Source organism: Pistacia vera, unplaced genomic scaffold, assembly GCF_008641045.1.
Source record: "Pistacia vera cultivar Batoury unplaced genomic scaffold, PisVer_v2 Contig397, whole genome shotgun sequence".
NCBI classification, from domain to species: domain Eukaryota; kingdom Viridiplantae; phylum Streptophyta; class Magnoliopsida; order Sapindales; family Anacardiaceae; genus Pistacia; species Pistacia vera.
Window position 1 is genome coordinate 552518 of NW_022196220.1, and position 17519 is coordinate 570036.

At 32.4% G+C, this 17519-nt stretch overlaps 1 pseudogene; it reads left to right on the top strand.

The window, feature by feature from the left end:
• The first annotated feature begins 51 nt into the window (after nucleotides 1–51).
• LOC116141278 lies at nucleotides 52–17172 on the top strand (annotated as a pseudogene).
• Nucleotides 17173–17519: the final 347 nt, after the last annotated feature.

Below are 17519 nucleotides of genomic sequence, written 5' to 3' on the forward strand. Positions count from 1 at the left end.
TACTTTACTCCTTAATTTACAGCTAGGACCTGAGAAGGTGTGAATTAAACAATGGAGGTTGTGGTCGGATTCCAAAAATGGATTAACCTTCTAGCGCCACTCAGTTCAGTGATTTTTCCTTCCTCTTATGATTTTAATCTTTTTCTTATGCTATGTTATTCTTCTTTAGTAGCATACTGAAATCTCATTTTATACACAGCAGGAGTCTCAGTTAATGGGGATGTCAGTGTCCAAAAGGCTTCCTGGCAATGGTCTTACATGTGAAGGTGATATAATTCTCCCAGTAGTATAACTTTTCATCTTTCGAAATCTTATCTGAATTGTTCTGTGTGTCCTTCCTGTTTTGCACCAGGCATACATCATGAATGCAAGGAGCGTTCGCTGTCAGTGTGATGGCTGCTCCTGTAAGAATACCTGGGGAGGATATGAGTTGCAAGTGTATAAGGGGACCTTCTTTACACAAAAGGAACAAGATACTTGTATTGGTAAGGCAAAGAATATATTTAAACTTCTCCTTGAGTATTGGCTATGATCTTTTCATTGATCACCTAAATTATTTAATTCATAGTCTAATCTTTGTCCGTCCAATGTACAGAAAGAATGGATCGAAATTTGGAGGTTCCTCACTTTCGTGGTCTAGCAGTTGTGGTCGGCGCTGGTTTAGCGGGTTAATATTCTACAAAATACAGATCCGGGTATGGTTAAACATGTTTTCTCTTATATTGTCCATCCATCTTTGATTGTTTTCTGCTTCCTAAAAGACCTCACTAAATGCTCTTTTTCACTTGCAGTCTACATGGACTCAGAGATCCTGGCTATAATGTCACAGTATATATGCCACTGACAGCCAACCCAATAATGAAGCACTCAGGCGAAGCACAACCCTTTGCGACAAACATCAGTGTAAGGTAAAGATTCAAGCCTCTAAGATCAATACTCTAACCTATTTTTATGCTAAACGTTGTTGCAAGTGACTAAATGTCTCATCTTGCCATCTGCAGAAGCAAATTCTAAAGCAATTTATGGGAAATACAGTGAAGCCTTTCGTATAAGAAATAGATGTAACACGAACCACACAGATTTTCTTCATCCTCTATCACACCTCTTATGGGTGACCTTGTGAGTTCTATGTATTATTTCCAGGACCGATTTTCTTTTTCCACTTGTAGTACAAAGGTGAGCTGTAATGTAGGTTCACAGAATACGATAATCAACACAATAAGAAGGCTAGGGGAATGAATGATTATGTGTAAAATCAGATGATGTTCGCCTTGTTATACAGTTAAATATTTTTAAGAAATTAAAAGTTGTTCTTACAAATATGTATACCAATAAGAATAAAGAAAGTTAAATAGTGAGGAAGCTTTGTAAACGTATATACAATGAGAGCTCCAAGCTAAAATTAGTCGCAGAAAGGTTCTGATACAGCTGTGCTCTGATACGTTCAAATGCTATTGCAACGAGCTCTTAGAGGCATTAAAACGCCGGCGAACAGTGGTCACTTTGCAGAAATTTCCGATGGATAAAACGTTCTTTTAATGCCATAACATTTCGATTCAAACATTCCGTTTCTTCAGTTATTTGATACTGGGATTCGCAGTTCAGCTCCATCGAGAGATAATTTCAACTGCACGTCTAGTTGGACTTAGAAGACGCTTAAACTTTATCCCTAACCGTCCAACTTGACTGCATTAGGCAAATCTATGCGTCTTTTTGACTTATGGCGTGAGAGTTCTCCGAAGTGACCCTTTGATTTGTTTTTTTCGCTTTCCGCTAAAGCATGCGATACAAATCCGTGAAATGTTTAACCTTCACCGCTCTTTGTTGCGGAGAAAGGGGGGACAAAAAACTCACAAGAAAGTTTGCGGAAGATAGGAATAATGATCCCAACATCTTGGCACATCGGCGACAGTGGCTTCATCGTGTCACTCACTGCAGCCTCAAACGCCATATTGGGTGCTCCATCTGGGTGGCTGAGCAAGGAAAAAAGCTAAATTAAACAATCTACAGGACAAAAGATGGTATGTGATTTTCAAGTAAAAGTAAATCCCGCGTCATAGCCCTCAGGAAATCTTATTTAACAAAAAATCAACTCTATCCATTCTGTAAATTCGGGAAGGGCTCGATGATAAACACAGCATTCTGGTTTTCGAAAATTTAGCAAAAGCCGTTTAGGTCAAAATTATTCTAAGAATCTTTTAAGATTTATTAAAGCGAAAGCTTTAGTTACTACAGTGGCCAACTCAAATTTTAAATTAAAAAGTGACAAATATAGGAATGCTTGGTATACCAACACTTTAGAAATGATGGATTCGAACCTCGAATGTACTTAATGAATCAAATTCGATTTATTTTTCTGTTGTAAAAGGAAAACTTTAATAATTTTTTATGGAATAAATTTCAAAAGAACAAGGTAGATTTAATTGAGAAAAAAGCCTTAAATCTTATAATCTTTAGTTTGTGTTGGTTTGCAAGATAAGGGTGAATAGAATGTTTGGGCAATTAAGGTTTATAAATAAAAAAACTGGAAAAATTATTGAGTTATGGTAAAAAAAAAAACAAAAAAAAACATCAATAAGTAAGAAAAGTAGACTATTTTAAAAATAAGATAAGAATACCAGTAAACATATATAACGACTATATATATATATAAATTGTAAAAATTAAAAGGTGGCGGTGGGGGCACATGCCCCCTTCCTTTTATAATTGGGTCCGCTCCTATTTTACAATAATATTAATTAACAATATATTCTCTTTCAAAAGCAATCAATATTTTTTTAGTTAGACTGCATTTCTTTTCCAATATAATTAATCCCAGTTAAGGTATTCTTTTGTCAAGGAAAACTTTGATAATGTTCATGCACTTTATATATAAAACGGTAAATAAATACATTACCTTTGTAATTTCTCATGCCGAGTATAGAAATTAAAGATCTTTCAAAAAAGAATTGGATTCGATTAAAGATTGAAAGTAACAATTTACATTTCATGTTTTTTTCAAGTAAAGTATGTTCCTTGCCTCTATCAAATCAAAGTGAAACTAGAAGCCAGCCGGGTGGCCATCTAGAAAAATAAAATTGTGAAGGTTTAATTTCTTCTTTTAAGGGGGAAAAAAAATTATTTAGTAAGTACTGAATAAGTCGTTTATCTCCTTTCATTTCTGTCAATATCTTTGTTTGTCAATTCTCTAGATTTTACTCCTTTAAACTTAATTGTATTCATACTTATTTAGATTACTTTTGGATTATGTTTGTTAGAAATTTTCGGATTAACATTAATTATAATTTTGTTTTAAACAAAATCGGAAAAATGAGTAGTCCAAATGAGATATCCTGATAGGCTCTATGTGATTATTTTATAATTGTCTAATACGCTTTATTATAATAATCTGGGTTAACGATTAATGTGGACTTGGTCTGTAACAGGTTTCAAGGTTTATTGGATTTTTAATGAGAGAACATAATAAACCATTGTTAAAATTGGTTAAGTTTCACTTCCAAACGTAATATAAAACAATTTAAACTATTTGTAAGTCATCATGCAGAGCCCGTTATTAGAAAAGAAGATTTGTTACTCTTATCAAGATTTAAGGAAAAAACAATCATGACACAAACAAGTTTGTCTATAATTCTTGACTCTTAATTAGTATTTTATACCTCCATGTTGATTTTGAGATTCTGAAATTGATTGATTGGTTGTGATTTCAATTTCGGAAATTTTCTATCAATGTTGCCTTCTTATATAAATTTGATTAATTAACAATATAACATTGTTTTTATTTGCTTTTATATTTATATAAAACACATATTATCAAAACTGTTCATTATATAATTTATTTTTCTTAATACATATCTCTTCTTATAAACAATTCATTAATAAAATTCTTTTGACGATACCAAATTTTTTTTCATCTTAATAAGTACTTATATACCTACGTACATTTTAATAAAAGAATTAGCCAGAGTTAGATGAAATTTTCTAGCTCTGTCCTTGGCAATAACTCCTGTCAATTGAGAATTATATATGTTTGCACTTTGCAGTAAGAGAGCAAGAGCCGGGAACTCTAGAAATAGACAATGTCTCTTATTGTTGGGCTGTCCACCTATGTGTGGGCTTGAACAGAAAATTGGATTTTAAGCCCAAATCAATTATAACAAAAGAAAAAGTAAAGCTCTCTCTTGAAAATGAAGCAGCCAATTACCTTTCGGAAGTGAGTGAAAAGAAGAAGAGAGGTAGAATAGAGAGAGAGAAAGCCAGAAAAGCGAGAAAATAGGTTTGTTTTTGGCTTAAGGAGCTCACCATTCAAAGGTTAAATTACGTTAAAAAAATTTGACGTCTTGATTTGGTGATTGTTTGTACTGTATGTGGCTTTTTCCGAAACTTATAGGCCACAGTAATATATATATATATTTTTTCAATAATACTATACATATAAAGTTGATATCCCATAACACTACATTATATATATGATTTTTCTGGTGTGATATTATATTTTCTATAATTAATGTAGTATTGACACGTTCATTTATATTTAGTATCACTTTTTCTTTTTTAATTGAAATGAGAAAATACATATAACAAAGTCATATTATCAATTGAAAATTACAAAGTAAAATTAATTAAATTAAAAAACCCATTAGTATCTATAAAGTAAATAACTCAGTACAAATATTCAAATTACTAAGCTTTATTAAACCTGGACAACATCCAGGATAGAAATTAAAATTTGAATGGAAGCCAGCAGCAGGAATAGAGTTGCAACAACAGTTCCAGTACCTCTCCAAGGAGTTTTGAAATACTTAGTTTTCAAGTTGGCAATGGTATGATTCCAAGGATTGTGTTAGTGGTCTCTCAGATCATTAAAAATTTCGGGGTAACAGGAAAAACTTTGTGGATTAATTTCTTCGCAAAGTTTATTAAACATTGGAAATAATCTCTTTTCTAATAAGCATATCCACACCTTTTTCATCTTCGATAAGAAAGTTTGCGATGGATAATAGCACGCTTAAAGGCCATCACATTTTGGATCAAATTTTTAGATCCCTTTCAAATAAAAAAAAAAAAAAAAGGGAAATGATTTTTGGGAAATAAAGAATGACTCCAATCTTCTTATTTCTCAAAATATAAATAAAGCCGAGTGAAGTCAACTCCGCGTTTACAGCAACATAATGTTAAGTCAATAGGAGCACGTTTTATTCTCTATATAAAAAGATTATTTAATTGTGTGAAAGAACGCGTAAATCAAAGCACACAGAAATTGCTAACTGGGTCCTCCTTCAACAGTCAACCAAGAACCTGAACCAGAAGGATCAGAACCGGATAACTGTTACATTTATTTATATTTGTATATCAGTAATCGATGAATAATGCATGTGAAAGGTAGATATATAGTATCTTGATAATACTATGCTTACATATTTGGTAGTGGCAATTAATTACGTTCATTATGTTTTTTAGTTGTCATAACAATACAAGTGTTTTTAATGAGCTCTTGTATATGTAATGCTCCCAATCGATGTTATGTAATCTCCTTGATCCAAGAATCAAGGGAATTTGCCCCAAATCTAGCTCATAATATTCTGAAACAATTTTTTTTCCGGATTTTTCCTCTTTAGCTGTAAAAATACGAACTTGTATTCTCTTTATTTCATCAGTAATGACTAATGAAGCTACTGTTGTATTAATTTAATATTATGGGTTCATTAAGAAATAGAGCATATATTTATAACAAATAGTTTTCAATTTTTTTTTGTAACCAGTCCATTCTTTAGCTTTCATTAAAGCCTGTGACAGTTTTAAAAATATGGCTTGAGAGAAAACAACATTGTCAATGGCTTTATACATTTTGTACAGAGAAAGATTATTGCTCCAACTTTGATATGCACAAATTTAAAGATATCCTCTTTATGTTTCCACCGATTGTGGTAGCGCTTTCTGAGATACTCACAAATGCCGAAGTAATAACTAGGAAGCAGTCTGTTTCGGCAAAGTTGGTTAAACATGTCCACAATTACAGTATTGTTGCCTATAAATATGTAATAATTTCCTCTTCAACAATCGAATCTACATCTTTTTTAGTTTTGATCTCAGAAAACTCATTTACCTCAATATAGCTGAATATGTGAATCTGGGATGAATGAAAACATTGCTCTAAGGCCATAGCATTTTAAATCAAACTTTTCGTGCATATTATCATATATGTAAACGGGTGTGATTTTTAGCTCAACTACATTAGAGATTATTTTTGGTCGTTTGTCTTGCTTAAGTTTGTCAACCAAATTTTCATCCTTTTACAACTTCATTACGATACAGGAAATTCTTTATAATGCCTCACAAATTTGCTAGAGTAATAGCAACCGCTGGAAATTGTACGCAAAAATGTGTAAATAGATATGTCCTATTAGAGCATTGTTGCCCCAAAGTTGAAATTAACTTTTCAGCAAGCAAAATCCACATCTTTTTTGGTTTTGATAAAGTATATGTTCTTTCTTATATGAATTTTAATGAAAAATGATATCTAATGTTTTAAAATCTGGATCATATTAACTAATTAAATCACACCACCGCTAACTGTTAAAATATGGAATTTGATTGCAAACTGAAAGTTTATGACTTACCAAGTTCATTAAAATTATGCGGAATAAGTGTTGTTTGTGTTCAAAGGTGCTTGTGCTCCCAATACTTTCAATGCTCCAATAGAACAAAATAGGATTGGTTTTTTCACCACAAGACCTCTTTATAAACTGTTGGATCACCTACTCCACCATTGATTAACTGAACAGATTCATGACGTTGAGTTTGTGTGTGTGACCGGTTCAGTTGCTGCATTCAGTGTCACCCTTTGCAGCATTCTTCACGTGTCCAAGAAGAAAACCTCCAAGGGTCCATGAGAGTTGTTTTGGAGGAGAGACCTCTCCTTCTCGAGTCTAGGCATAAGATACTGATATTTGCATCACTAAAACTAGCTTAATGATATTAGACAGAAAATGCAGCGAAAACAAGAGAAAAACTGGCAAAATGGGAAGATATTGATAACATTGACACCTATTTATTTCTTCTGAATTCTGACATGTTTGTTTACAAACAAGCTATTGCGCCAAAATAACTCATCAAAAGTTTGGACGTACCAATAATAGCACTTTCGACTAACTGTAAAAGACAATTCATGATGTTGTGAAGTGAAAAGTTATTAAAATATGTATTTCAACAATTAACTTAACGTGATTAATTGAATTTTTAATTATGTTAATTGCGGATCACACAATATTTGTTTGACATAATCTCTACATATCTGAGATCGTATACCTGATTAACTAAAGATTACAATAGTATTTACATAATATAAAATATTTACAAGGAAATCTTAACAAGGAACAGTAGACTAGAAGGAGACCGGGGCGAGATTAAAAGTTTATTTGCTGTGTCAGAAGAAGATATATAGAGTCCCTATTTTTGTACCTTCATTCGATTCCGACAAAGGACACAACAGCCGAAAACAAACCTAGCAATGCGTTTCAAATCCATTATTAAGTCCATTTTCGGCCCACACGGAGTTCATCTTTGGGCCCAAACGAGAAACAAAGCATCAACTCTGAAAATTCATTTTACTTGGTTAAAATTATAGTTTAGAAAAATGAGGGCATCTTTTAATTTAGAATTTTGATTCAAATTGAAAACACAAATTGATTCTATCCTTAATTTTTTACATCCAATGAATAGAAAAAGAATTTAAAAATAGTATATTTTGTTTATCACCTCCAACCCTTACACCTTATTGTATTGAATTTACAACGAAAATTTGTGCAAAAATTTAATCAAAATGAAGTTAAACAGATCTTATTCCATTAGAAAATAAATGAATTTCATAACCGAGCTTTACCTCAACAACATTATCTATTGATATTTGCTTAAAGCAAACAGTTTTTAATTTTTCAATTTCTCGAATAACGATTCGAGATTGAATAACTCAAAATAAAAAAAAAATAAAAAATTAAAAAAAAAAATCAAATATATAAAAGTTATAACTCATTACCAAAAGAATACATAATCTCTTTAACGACCATGACAAATCTAAAAAGTCGAATTATAACCGCAAAAAAAGAATTAGAAAGATTTTTGATATTTCATCTGAAGAAGTTCAAATTTCCTCTAAAAGTCTGTAATCGAACTTTTTTTCACTGTTCCTTTGTAGCTATTCGTGAAACATATCCCACGCTTTTTTTGCCATTGTTGTGCGTGTAATTTTCTCAAAAAGAGGATCATATAAATCTCTTAGTATGAGACTTGTATGTTCATAAACCACTATTACAAGTAAAGAGGAATAAAAAAAAAAGGAAGAAAGTTTTATAATTAATACAAAATTAGTGGTTACTTAGGGTAGTAAAATTATTTGGGGTAAAATAGAGAAATCCAAAACAAAAAAATGATACTTTGGCTTATGATGAATATTTTAAAGGATAGTCCACATTAAGCTTTGTATACTACAACAGTTAACCAAGAATAAGTCAACTTTGGCAGTCAACTATGATGTAATGTATATTTTATTAAGAAAATCAGCAATCCAACCTATAAAATATTTATTTAAGATTCACTAATTATTTATTTAAAAAATCCCACTTTATTAATATATTTTAACATTTTATATACAAAATAAAATATAAAAAGAGAAAAGGTGATAAATTAATTACAAGTAGATGTAATTTGTTGTAATATTTTTGACTTTATTAAAATTAATTAATTATAATTGATAATTAATAAACACTCAACTTCCTTCTAGTCCACTCATTTTATTATTCGTAACTTTTGGTAACGACATCTCCATCCTTTTGTACTAGTACAATCCAACATACTTAATTCACAAATGTGGAGTACATTCTCTCGATTCCAATACAATCCCTAAGTTAATAAATCAATATTAAAGGGTTGTCGTCATCACAAGGTACAATTTATTGGACTTATTTTATAAGTGAAGTATAAAATACAAAATCCAAAAATTGGGGCACAATAAATCTCATATCTTAAATGTTATTAGTGATGATGATTTATATCTTTATTATGTTAAATAATAAATCCATAAAAATAAATTTTTGTTGTTTCGATCAAATTCATATAGAAAATGGATAAATAAATGTAATTGTAATCAATATGTAAAAAGAATGATCAAAAGGCCAAGCAAATAATGAGTTTGACCAGAGAAGTATTAAATGATATTTATTATCTAACTAAAACTTTATTAATTAGATATCTTATTAAAATATATTATTTAAGGGTAATACCATTTACATCCCCTGTGCTACTCACGAAAACCAACCCCTCATTATCAGAATATGAGCCCCTTAATTTTTCTAGTTAAATTTAACAACAAAGGCAAAAAGATATTTTCAATCAAACTGAACACAAAGTTTAGTAAAAAGCTGAACTACAAAATTTATATGTCAGAGTAAAAATATTTTAACTTTTAATAAAAGCTAAATCTTAAATAAAAATTCAAGTTAATTATAAAAATTAGTAAAAATAAAAAATTAAGATAAATCACAACAGTTGGATCTGGGCATGAACACATATCTAAAAAATCATCATCATAACCTATCACCATATCATTCACAATCTCTCATTTAAAACAAAAATAAAAAAAAATGTACGAAAGAAATTGAAGAAGCATCGCCCATCGCTGGTGAGGCAATCACAGCTTCTTCTAGACAAGCCAGTTTGTTGCCTAGCCAGTGGCCTAGTGGTGTCTGACCAAGCCAAATGTCGAACCGTGTTTGGCTGCATGCGAAATCTGATCGAGTTTTGTCAGTGGCGTGTCACTTGACCTATGGCTTGATTTGGTTCTGGAATCACATTAGTCTCATCCCAACAAACTCCCCCACCACCATCCACAATTGAACTCACTTAAACCCTAACCAATCCACTCTCACGCCCAGTTTCTTAACCACTAAATCTATATCACTAGGTTTTTTCGTTTTTTAAGTTTTTTTATTTTTGTTGTCTTTTTCATATAAATATATGATTATGTCTTGTGGGATGTGTATATAGCAAATTCAGATATTGTAACAGGTCATCACCAGTCAAGATCTAAAACTTAACAGTCAAAATAGCGGTAGGGGTCTCTCTGAATAGTTTTGAAATTAAGGCTAAAAAGATGTTGTGAGGCTAAAGGGATTGTAATTGGTCTCGATTTTTTAAATTATTTATCCCAGGAAAGATTTTATGCATCTTTTAGCACAAGCCCATTTATGTGATTGTTTTCTCGAATTTCTGACTCCATCATTAATCTATAATTACAAATAATTTATGAAGTAAAATAATTAATCATGTGATAAAGACATTATAAATATCGATATCAAATTTACAAAATCTCAAATATTCTTTTGTATATCAAGATTAAATTTTAAATAATTTATTATAATTTCCAATTAGGCAAATATATTCTATTCTACGAATAATATATATCAAAAGAAAATAAATAGACGGTCACTACTAAAAATAGCGATAACAATTTCCAGTATAATGATGAGAGTGATGTATAGACTTGTAATATTAGACATGAACTTGGGGCATTTAGTGGAAGACTAGAATATAAACTTGTTTGAACTTTTAAATTTTCTATCTTTCATTTTCAACTTGAATTAGATAATGATATTTGATAGTAATGATAACACAGTATAGTACTTAAGCATAAATTACATATTTAGTTAATCTAACTAAAACCTTTATTAATCTACCTATCTTATTAAAATTAAGAGAAATTGATTATTTAAGGTTTACACCATTTACACCCCCGAACTCAGGATATCACCTATTGCCCTCAGTTATCAAAACTATGAGAACAAGTCGTCGTTAATTTTTTTAGTTAAATTAGGGAACAATCTGCAAAATAGAGTTTTCAATTAAACTAAACACAAAGTTTAGTGAAAGCTTAACTTCAAATTTTTATGTAAAAGGTAAAAATATTTTACTTTTTAAACAACTAAATCTTAAATAAAAATCATGTAACTTATAACAATTGTAAAGTAAAAGATTAAGCAAATCACATAGTTGATTTGGCATAGACACATATCTTAAAATCATCACCTACAGACCCTAATTGTTCCCAATCTTTCGATTTAACCCAAAAACAAAAAAAAAAAAGTACCGGAGAAATTGAAGAAGCATCGATCCTCGTTCGTGAGCTAACACGACTTGGCATCTAGACAACCAGATCATGCCTAGGCCGCGTGCCCTGGTGCGTCTGACCAAGCTAGTGTCGAATCGTGCTGTCTATTGGCAACGTTTAGCACTTTGGATTGAAGCCTTTGCCAATGGGTTTTGCCTCGCCTATTGCTGCAATTTGGTCCGAGAAATCACATAATTTTCATCCGTAACAAGCTTCCCACCACCATCCACAATCTCAGCTCACTCAAACCCCACACACCATTCATCACCCAACCTCAACCAAAAATAATGCAGGTCCATAACTCCATCTTACAACTTTCTCCCATAACCCCCAACAGGCAGCTCATCATTGGTCAGCTCACAATAGATCCCGCTACTTGTATGGGTCTCACCTGGCCCATTTGTTACTAACCAATAACTAGTTGTCATTTGGGTTGGGGAGCATGGTTGTAAGCCTACATTATTGCTCAACCAATCCCACTCTCACCTCCCATTTTTGTTAATCATTGAATCTACATCAACATGGATTTTTTTTTTTTTTTTAAGTTTTTATTTTGTTTGTTCTTTTTTCATATGAACATTAATTTTGACTGTGGCATTGTGTATGTATTGGAAAGTTAAAACTTGAGGAACAATGTTAAAAAATTGGGAAAACTGTGAAATTACTTTGTTGACAAGATTTTTGATTAATTTTGTTGATTAATTTTATAGAATATGTATAAAGTTCAAATAGTTTAGAGGTAGTGGAAGCAGTAAGAATTTTGTAGTAGATTGTTCTTGAATAAGATTTTTTTAAATTTTTATGATTACTATATTAGCTTTTTTAATTACTTTCTGGTTTAGTTAATATTTATAATTTTCTATACATTTGTTTTTTATGATATTAAATGTTTTTAAATGTTTAATATTTTAACGTTTTTATCAAGTTTTTATAATATTTACAAGTCCAAGTGATTGTAAGGCACTTCAGATATTTAACACAGCTAAACACAGTCAGATCAATTAACAGCCAAAATAGATGGCGGGGGGGTCTTCAGCTTCTGATAATTGAAGGGCCAAGTAAACTTCTTGAGTTTATAGGGATGTAAATTAATCCTTAATTTAATGATTTTATCCAATCCTTATTTTTAAATTATTTATCCCCAAGAAGCTTTTATGCAATTTTTTAGTACAAGCCATTTATTGTGATTCCTTTACTGAATTTCTAATCCATCATTATCTATAATTAACTAATTATGAACAAATAACCCAACTGTGATATAGGATTTATAAATTATGGAAATCAAATTACAAAATCTCCATTATTCATATAATTTAAACCATGTACCAGAAGTGTTATTGTTTTAAAGATAAAGTTATAAAAAATTAGAAATTACGATACTTAATAATATAACGATTATAAATATACAGAAATAAAATAGACTGAGTCAATACTTATAAACGATACACATTTCTTGATATATGAGGTGAGAGCGATATTAGACTTGTACATCTTAGACCATGCTGTGTGCATTTAGTGAAGACTTATAAAATTAAACTTTGTTTGACTTTTAAATTTGTCATTTATAATTTTCAATTGAATTAGATATGAATTTGATAGTAATGTAACTATATACTTTAAGGACTTCATCCAAGGGTTTTCATCAAATACTAATCCCAAGTCCAAACTAGAATATTGTCCTTTTTATATTTGTTCAAAATATTTGATTTATTTTATGAAATAGATTTAAAAATGAAACTATACTTACAATAAAATGATGTGTAATTTGAGAGGGTTTTATTTATTATCCACTATGAGAGTGTTCACTATGGCACCTTATATTATTTGAAAATATACTATCAAAAACCATTTAAAAATATAATAACGCTTAAAAATATGACACGTTCAACGTAATAAACATGAAAAAAAAAATTTATAAATGAAGAGAAAATGAAAATTATTAACTAATAGTAATGATAATACTACATTTCACATATTTTTCATACCTCACGCTCTCATTTATTATATTGACAACCCTTTCATTCAATTGGCCACGGATTTATATACATAAATTCGATACATAATATTACGTAAACATTATTTCAAACTTCCCATCTTGTATGAAAAAAAAAAAAAAAAAAAAAAAATTTACGCATGTCAACACAGATTCCATATTTTTCAAGACAAAAATATAAAACTCGAAAATATAAATTTAAACAAAACTCTTAATAGTTTCAAGAACAATATTACATTTACAAAGAATTTTTCTTTTATATTATTATTACGTCGAATCTCACTAAATTTTAACCATTAGTTTAAAATTTCTTCATTGCTAAAAAATTCTTCATTTTCTCTTCTTAAAGAGAATTCACATATGCCAAAATTTCCAAGCACAAGTGTCATAATCTCTCTTTGGTTCCAAGTTTCCTGATGTAATAGTAGTTGAGAGAGTATTAGCTATTGTTGCCATGTACCGAGAGAAACGTTAGCTCTGCTGACTTTGTCTCGCCACCCTACTTTTCTCTCGTCTTCTTTACGTCAGACTTTTGATTTTGACTCTTCACTTTTCTATTCAACTTAAACTTCCTTTAGCTTAACCTTCCACAACTCTCCCTCTTTAACGTCCTTTCTAAGTCTTTCCCCTCAAGGCTTTCGACTAAACTGACAGGAACCCGAAACAAAAACGAAAACAGAAACAAAACAGAAAACAAAACAGAAACAAAAACAAACCCAGTTGTTCTTTTTTCTTTTTCAGCCATGTGTTGAAAAGCCAAATGTTGGTTTTGATTTTGACTGTTGGTTTGAGCTCTGTGGTGCAAGGTTTTGGTGGTTGAGAAGACAGTTGGAGTGTGTTGTCGCCTTTGAGGCCTGCGTGGAAAGCGCGACGGTTCAATTGGAACTTGGATTCCTGACTATGGATTTTTCTGGTGGGTTCGGTTGTGTATCCTGATAAAGGAACTTTTGGTTGTGCAGCTTTTGAGGGTGATAAGCCTTTTCAAACCTAAGTTTCCCAGACCGTGACTATTCTGCTTCTTGAGTAGAGGAGGTGTAGTTTTTCTGGGAAAGTTTTCATGGGTTACTTTAAAGTTTAAAGTTTGTGGACTTGGCTTGATTGATTGTTGGGGATTTGATGATTATTTTTGAATTCAGTTTCCATTTGGTGGTTATGTTTATCTTTACGTTTTATTTGCTTTGAGGTTGGATTTATAGAATTAGTAAGACTTCTCTTTTTTAGTCTTGTTTTGAAATAGGGCTCTGTTTTGCCCTGTTTTCTACTTTTGCAATTGCCTTTATGCATTTTGAGCCACAATTTGCACTTTTTCTCGTTGTAGCAACCCTTTAGTCTTCAATTGAGAAAACTAAATCAAATTATTTATGAGAGAAAACAAATTAATCTAATGGAGAGATTACGATGTTTCATTTCAAAGTGTCTTGAGTGATTTGAGCTAGAGCAAATGAGGCATGAAATTTTTAGTTGTTTAATCTTATGTTGATTGGTTTTTCTTTTTCCCCTGTCTTCTCTTAGAGTGCTACTTTGCCTTGAAGGTATGGAATGGTCAACAGCTGGAGCAGCGGCGTTTGTATTTGCAGATAACATAGATGAACCTTCTGATCACCATGGTTCTCCTGAGAGAGCACGATGCGGATGGGTATGTAGAGAAATTGGAATCCCCTCGTCGCTTGATAGAGCGCTCCTTTGGCGGACTTGAAGCAGGCCTTGAAAAAAGGAGAAGAAGATGTTGTAAAATTTGGACTGGAGAGAGTCAGTGCCCCATCCTGACCAGAGAGTTGAGTTGAATTATGGACAAACAGCAATGACGAGTGGGGAACTCGCTCGCTGAGCAGATGAACTTTGTGAAAAGTTTCAAGGGCCATGCTCAAATCCGGGAGAGGGAGGTGTACACTTTGTTTACACCACACTACATAACCTGTGATGCCCTCAGGCTTTTATTCTCAGCAGTCAATGCAAGTCTCAGTGCATAACACCGCGAATTTGCGCTCCTCGATCCGGAACAGTATTTTGGAGAAGGGTATCAGGGAAGGATTTGGTTTTTTCCGAGACTTGAGGCAGCTTTGCGTGCACAGAGTGGCCAATGAAAGCAAACGGTCCTGGTTTGTTGGGATTATGTATGATTTTCTATCAGATGCTCCATGAAGGAGAAAAGTACAGCAAAGATGCGCTGAGTGATGTCATGAAATCACTTGGTAGGACACCGTTCTTGATTAGTAGTGCTAATTGGAATCTTATTGTGTTGTTAATAATGATTTTAATCTTTAACTCAGGTCTCCCATTGAGAAGATCAAGAAATGTATGGGGGATCCTGAAGCTGATGATTGAAAATGAAGTGTTGAAAACTGAGCAACCACGCCAGGTACTTCAACTTCTCAGAAAAACAAAATGTTATATTGGCTCAATTTATAGAACTCCTGGCACATCAAATTACTTTTGTTTTTCTGTTTCATTTTCGAAATTTAGATTGGTCAGGATCTCGTGGCGATGTTACCACTCTGTCCAACACCTAGTCATCAATAATGTTCAATATCGAGGTTTGTAATTTATCAATCATCATTATATGTAATCCTTGCTATCCTTTTACTGTAATTTAAACAATAGACTATATCTGGATGCTGAAGCCCTTATTTTCATTTTCTGCAGGAAAATTGAGAGAACTGCTGTGCTCAAGGCCATATGTGCTGATTCAAGGAGACAACTGATCCTGCAATTTGTCTAGTTCAGGTTGTTATACCTATTTTAGACTTCTTATCTGTATTGACTGGGATACTTGACGTTTCAGAAATGTATTAGTTGCTTTCTTTCCCCTTTTTGAATTTGCTTCATTTGTTTTGGCAGATCTTGAGACTAATGAGTGCCTTGAAGGAATGGCGGCTGTTGGCAGGACAGCAAAGCTAACATCACTGCTTGCAAGGTACACCATATAAATTTTACAAAATTCTGTTTGTCAGTAATGATTCCTGTAAATGTGGAACTTCAAGGGGAATCTGGAACTTGTTCAGGACACATTTAGGGAAGAGTGTGCGAGTGCCCTACTGTGAAGGGTGTCCAGTACAGAGAATGGATATTTATCCTGTTTAGGTACAATGTTTCTAATAGTGACAATTCTGTTTTCCTGTTGCTGTGTCAGCTATTTACTTTTACTCCTTAATTTACAGCCTAGGACCTGGAAGGTGGTGAATTAAACAATGGAGGTTGCTGGTCGGATTCCAAAAATGGATTAACCTTCTCAGCCTGCTCAGTTCAGTGATTTTTTCCTTCCTCTTATATTTAATCTTTTTCTATGCTATGTTATTCTTCTTTAGTAGCATACTGAAATTCATTTTATACCAAGCAGGAGTCTCAGTTAATGGGATGTCAGTGTCCAAAAGGCTTCCTTGGCAATGGTCTACATGTGAAGGTGTATTACTTCTCCCAGTAGTATAACTTTTCATCTTTCGAAATCTATATCTGATATTGTTCGTTTGTCCTTCTGTTTTGCACCAGACATATGAATGCAAGAGGCTTTCCGCCTGTCGTGTGATGGCTGCTCCTGTAAGAATACCTGGGAGGATATGAGTGCAAGTGTAAAGGGGACCTTCTTTACATAAAGGAACAGATACTTGTATTGGTAGGCAAAGAATTTAAAACTTCTTCCTTGATGTATTGGCTATGTACCTTTTTCATTGATCCTAAATTATTTAATTCATAGTCTAATCTTGTCCGTCCAATGTACAGAAAAAGTGGATCGAAATTTGGTGGTTCCTCACTTCGTGGTCCTAGCAGTTGTGGTCGGCGCTGGTTTAGCTGGTGTATATATTCTACAAATACAGACTCCGGGTATGGTTAAACATGTTTTCTCTATTTTGTCCATCATCTTTGATTGTTTCTCTGCTCCTAAAAGCTCACTACATGCTCCTTTTCCACTTGCAGTCTTACATGGACTCAGAGATCATGCTATAAGTCACGTATATGCCACTTGACAGCCAACAATAATGAAGCATCAGGCGAAGCACAACCTTTGCGACAAACATCAGTGTAAGGTAACCGATTCAAGCCTCTGATCAATACTCTAACCTATTTTTATGCTAAACGGTTGTTGCAAGTGACTAAATGTCTCATCTTGCCATCTGCAGAAGCAAATTCTAAAGCAATTTATGCGACATACAGTGAAGCCTTTCGTATAAGAATAGATGTAACACAACCACCAGATTTTCTCATCCTCTATCACACCTCTTATGGGTGACCTTGTGAGTTCTATGTATTATTTACGGACCGATTTTCTTTTCCACTTTGTAGATACAAAGGTTGAGCTGTAAATGTAGGTTCACAGAATACGATAATCAACACAATAAGAAGGCTAGGTGAATGATGCATTATGTGTAAAAA